At 32.8% G+C, this 5598-nt stretch overlaps 1 long non-coding RNA gene and 3 other non-coding genes across 4 annotated transcripts; 2 read left to right on the top strand and 2 right to left on the bottom strand.

Annotated features, from left to right (window-relative positions):
- Positions 1 to 252: 252 nt before the first annotated feature.
- TRNAF-GAA (transfer RNA phenylalanine (anticodon GAA)) lies at positions 253 to 325 on the bottom strand. Its single transcript has one exon. It is a non-coding gene; the product is annotated as a tRNA-Phe (tRNA).
- Positions 326 to 2961: 2636 nt separating this feature from the next.
- On the bottom strand, positions 2962 to 3034 carry TRNAF-GAA (transfer RNA phenylalanine (anticodon GAA)). The gene has a single exon. It is a non-coding gene; the product is annotated as a tRNA-Phe (tRNA).
- On the top strand, positions 3019 to 4499 carry LOC109803622 (uncharacterized). The gene is made up of 2 exons (XR_014431854.1): positions 3019 to 4209; positions 4315 to 4499. It is a non-coding gene; the product is annotated as an uncharacterized LOC109803622 (long non-coding RNA).
- Positions 3161 to 3233, top strand: TRNAF-GAA (transfer RNA phenylalanine (anticodon GAA)). Its single transcript has one exon. It is a non-coding gene; the product is annotated as a tRNA-Phe (tRNA).
- Positions 4500 to 5598: the final 1099 nt, after the last annotated feature.

Genomic DNA, 5598 nt, shown 5'->3' with positions numbered 1-5598 from the left:
CAAAGAAAGAAAGAAATTCTGTGATTTTGAAAGTTTTTTGCTGGGTAGAGATGTTTATTAGTTTCTTTGGGCATGCATGTTTCAGTTAACACAAGAAGGAAGAAAATTCGAAAATACTGAACCAATTGTTTCTTTGTTAAAAAGCTACACATAAAGCATGCCATAAAAAAATCCATAATATTCAAGATTGCATGAAAACTAATGTTGGTTCATAAACTCGATATAGCCGCTAAAAAAATAATAATTACATTTTGCGGTGAGCGTGGATCGAACACGCGACCTTCAGATCTTCAGTCTGACGCTCTCCCAACTGAGCTATCCCCGCAGTTGATAGGCTTCTCTATTTTAAGACTATATAACAGAATAACTGAAACAAACATAAACGCAAAATTAATTTCCTCACATTAGAATCATAAATAAATGAAGTTTTCCACAGTTTCAGAAGCAAGATTATCACAGGGGTATTTTTAAATTCATAAAGAATACAAAATTTTGAAAATAAAGAATCAGTCTTGCCACAAAACTTACCGATTTTCAAGAAAAAATATAGCGTTCTTGAAAAAAAAAAAAAAAAGATAAAATTATTGTTTCAAACTTGATAACCATTTTGCGACAAAAAGGCGTTTGCTCAACGAAGGCATTGTTTTCCTCAAATCAATTGCAAACAAATTCAAAGATAATTGAACGAAATAGAGGGGAGAGAGAAAGTGAGATAATGGGCCGAAAGATTGCACTGACCCAAATTCAGAGCGACACCATGAATTCTTGGAGGCCCATTCACGAATTTGATCTTCATTTGTAGGCAGATGATAAACACACCTCCACTCTCGTATAAATAATACACTCCCTTTTTTAAAAAAAATATATAAAATATTTAAATTACCCTTTAAAAAAATGAAATTCCTAAATTTACACCTCCCTTCCCCGCATCCCCTTTCCCCGCACCCCACACTCCACACCCCTCTTCTTCCCGAAGCCTCTTTCCGCTCAATGTCATTAAGCAATATACTTTTACAGTCATTCTGAATAGAAAAAAAGGACTAGCCCCACCATAACCAGCATAAGAAAGGTTCTTTTACCGTCATTAGCATTCCAAAAAGTACTTTTACAGTCATTAGCATTCCGGAAAGTACTTTCCGGAATAGTAAAATTATTGTTCATATAATTACGGAAAGAACTTTCCGTAATAGTAACTTTAATATTATGGAAAGTACTTTCCGGAATTATGTAACAAAACATTTCCGGAAAATACTTTCCGGAATAAGAATTTAATATTATGGAAAGTATTTTCCAGAACATTTTTATATAATTCCGGAAAGAACTTTCCGTAACAGTAAGAAGAAGAAGAAGAAGAAGAAGAGTGCCAGAAAGAGAAACAAGAGGGGCGTGCGAGGTGCGGGAAAAAAAAAAAGAAGAAGCGGAGAGTGCCAGAAAGAGAAAGAAGAGGGGCGCACAATGTCAGCAGGTGGTCTTGTAAAAGAAAGACTCTTACTTGTTCTATGGAAAGACACACTAGTACAAAAATGACTTTTAAAATCGGAGTTTTAAAATCAGTCATAAGGTACCCATTTTAAAAGTGACGCGGTGACCTGTACTGCAACAGAATGGCTCGTTCTGATTGCAGAACGCCCCGTGCTGCTTGCAGAACGCTCGTGTTGCTTTCAGTACGGCTCGTACTGCAAGCAGAACGACCTGTACTACTTGCAGAACGGGGCGTTCTGCAAGCAGCACGGGTCGTTCTTATTGCAGAACGGCCCGTTCTGGTGCCGTTCTGGTGCGGGAAAGGGAGGTGTAAATTTAGGAAAAAAAATTTTTTTAAAGGATAATTTAAACATTTTATATATTTTTTTTAAAAAAGGGGATGTGTTTATACGAGAGTGGAGGTGTGTTTATCATCTACCTCATTTGTATTCTTGGAGGCCCAGAGCACAAATCGAAACTCAGGTTCTGTTGTGCGCGTCTAGCGTTTGGGCATCCAAAACTCGAATGGTTCTTTTATAAACACTAGGTTGGGCTCGCGTGTAGGCCTGGTTGTTTATAAAGGCCCATTTATAATTTACAGCCCTTATTCATATTATTAACTTTTACTTTTAAGTTAAAAATTACCGGGGAAAAAAATTTCACCATGCATAAGTTTATATAGAAGAATGAATTTAAAAAATATATATACTGCCATAATTTTTTTTTTTATTTTACATCAATATTTTGATCAGAAAATAAGCTAAGTCTAGTAAAAAATAAATATATTACCAGATGAAAAGTGAAATTAATTGAAATAGCATATTCTGTTTAAGAAACCTAAATTAGTGAAAATATTTATTAAAAATTAATTTATTTTTCTTTACTGTAATTTAAAAAAATTGAAACCTTTAATTTTGGAATTCATGTTTCATCTTCTATCATTCCTTTTGGGAAGCATAGGTTAGTGGAAAGCTGTTCAAGTCCTTACTTTTTTATGTTTTTATGTGTTTGTATAAAAAACATTGAATTAAATTTAAGGAGGTGGATATTGTAGTTTTTATTTATTTATTATTATACAGATTTTTTTTCAGTATATACTTGTCTTTTATTTATATAAACTTGAGATTCAATACATACAATTCTTATACACATTCTAAAAGACTTTGAATTTGCTTTATATATTTGTACAGATTAATATTATTATTATTATGAAAAATAAAATCATTAATATGGTAAAAAAAAAAAAGTAATACACCGAAGCAAATTCAATACAACAATTTATTTAATTATATAATTTAGAATATGTTGAACAATGATCATTGTAAGAGGTTAAATTTGAGTGGATAATTAAAGCATTCCTAAAATTATTGATTGATAGAAGATTATTAGTATTAGCAGGTCCCAGTTTTGGTGTAATAGACAGAATGGCATTTAAGATGGGGTGAATAACAGCGAAGTATTTGAAATCTCAAAATTATTAAAAATATGTTAAAAGTGAAATGCGGTGAACGTGGATCGAACACGTGACCTTCAGATCTTCAGTCTGACGCTCTCCCAACTGAGCTATCCCCGCAATTGAGAGAAGCTGACGCGATGAAAATGTTGTAGAAAAAAACAAATGGATCTCGCTTTATTTCTTTAAGATTATTTTAGAGTCTATTAAGAATATTTAAGTAAAATACAGCGTAAATTACAGGTTGCGGGGATAGCTCAGTTGGGAGAGCGTCAGACTGAAGATCTGAAGGTCACGTGTTCGATCCACGTTCACCGCATTTAATTTAATGATTTTGTGATTCCAAATGGGTGTTAGCAATCTTCATAAACAAATAGTAGGAAATCCTCCTTTATGTCACTCTTTCACTTTTGTTTGTCCTCGTTTTACTGAGTTCTGTATTAACCCTTCGTTGTATGTTTGTATTTTAATAAATAAGCATTTGGTTTTGCTGGAGTGAGTTACAGAAAGTGGTCATTGTCTTGAGAGTATCATTCCCTCAGAATAAGGGAATACCATTCCTGGAAACATCAGTTCAGTTGCCATTAGACTCTCGGTATTTTCTTGAGATAAGAAAAACATTATTTGCTACACCATCACTGCACTGCCGTCACTCACTACAACAATCAGGACCACCACCACCACCACCAATTCCACTTTTGGAATCATTCTTTTCCTCAACTTACCAAACATGATAAGAGGAGTGAGAATTCCATTTCATTTCTTTCCATTACTGTTCCCATCAAAACCATTCCGTTGATCCAAAAGGTAGCTAAATGGTTCGCATATAAATCCACAGGATACTATGTCCACACTAGGGTTGTCAATGTCATGAAAGAGCTGCTACTGTTTTATGGTTGGAAATGTTATCCTTATCCAATAGTATGCAATATGTGTTCTCCTTGGTTGATTACCCTATAGATGTAAGTTACCCCGGCAGTTAAACAAAATTTGAGAAATCAGAACTTTAGTTATGCTAGAAATTGAATTTATATATTATGAAATCCTGCTTAAGTTTCATGTAGCACTAGTTCTTCCATGAAATGTTGTGTTCTTTTGGGAATTTATATTATAAGAGGTTATACAAGATGGACTTTTGCGTGGTATTTGTCCAAATTCTTAGATAATTTGCTGCGTGTAATTATGCTTACTCTTTATTATGTCGCTACTAAGTATAAATTATGCTTTATGTCCTCTTGATAGGAGTTTGCCTGCTAATTATCTTCAAGAAGTGATATAATGATAGACTTTGGGAGGTAAAACACAAGAGATCCTCGATTGATGTCTCTGGTTTCACATTCAGTGCCTTATCTGGTTGCTAATAGATGATGAAAGCTTTTTCTTCTTTTTTCCTTTTTCAGAATAAGATGACACCGAGGACTATAGTAGTGTTTCAAGCTGTCTCCATTGTATAAAAGCATCTGTTACACTATAGATTCTTGTACTTGATTGATTGATCTCTTCACATTTTATACCCTTGTAAAGAGTGATTTGTGAGTGGTAATATAATTTTAAACTTCCCTTGAAGGGGAGTGTTGTGATATAAGTTGCTTCAAAACTGATTTTTGTATTGTAGTATAGTATATACCTTCAATCATCACATATTTCTCAAAAAAAATTTCACGTTTTTTCATACGTATTATTTCCTTTAAAATGAATCCATTCGGAATCGGAGGCTCATTTACTCATGAAGCTAAAGAATAAATGGTAGCAGAATTCAAACTACGACATGCAGTATTCCTCTCTCAGTGTGCGTAGTTACAAAAGTATAAGATATATATACTTTTATCTCTTAATATTTATAAGAGTATAACAGTGTAATTATCTTTCCTTTTCTTTCTAACCAAACCTATGAAACTCTTTCCTCTCTTTTGAGCCAAACGTATACCTCCGAAGCCCCTCTTGCCTTTCTTTAATTAAACACAGTGAAAATAGAAGCAATCTTACATTAGCCATCACAGTATTTCAGATTTATTCTTATTCTTTTAACGTCTTTCCTCTTTCTTTTTTATGCATTAGCTTCTTTTGTATTTGTGGGACTCATAATTGTGCACTATTGTTATTATTGCATTAGCTGACGTAAAACTGATTGCTATTGGAATTTCATCATTTAAAGAGAGTGGTGCACCTGTGATTAAATAAAGTGCAAGTGTTATCTAGCAATTATGAAAAAAATTAAGGATAACTTTTTTCTTATCTAGATATATTACATACTAAAGTGGGTCCATACGGGCTCTAACAACCACCATTCAAAATATCCATCGTTTGCATGGAATTACCATGGTGTCATTCTGCAAGAAAAAATGAAGCAGCAAGTGCAACTAAATCCAGTATTTTAGGATGGATTGTGTTACCTTTTCCCTTTCTAGGAGTAAATTAATTCAAGAGTTTTATTTTTTATACATTATCAATGTAAAGATTTTTGCTATATCAATCAAATAAAAATCATCTTAAAAACTATTTTTACAGTAATAATTAAAAAAAAAACTATAATTTTCAAATCTATGAAAATCCATAATTAAGTAAAAGTATTAAAAAAATTATTTCAATTAATTTCTTCTTTTATACTACACAAGAGTTTCCATCTTATAATCTGGAATTTTGATATTGTTCTCAATAACATTGTAAGAATGAGAGTAGGTACG

The sequence above is a fragment of the Cajanus cajan genome, chromosome 2, assembly GCF_000230855.2.
Source record: "Cajanus cajan strain Asha chromosome 2, NIPB_CcT2T_4, whole genome shotgun sequence".
In the NCBI taxonomy this organism is placed as follows: Eukaryota; Viridiplantae; Streptophyta; class Magnoliopsida; order Fabales; family Fabaceae; genus Cajanus; species Cajanus cajan.
The sequence above is the reverse complement of the archived record's forward strand: the minus strand, read 5'-3'. Positions and strand labels throughout refer to the sequence as shown.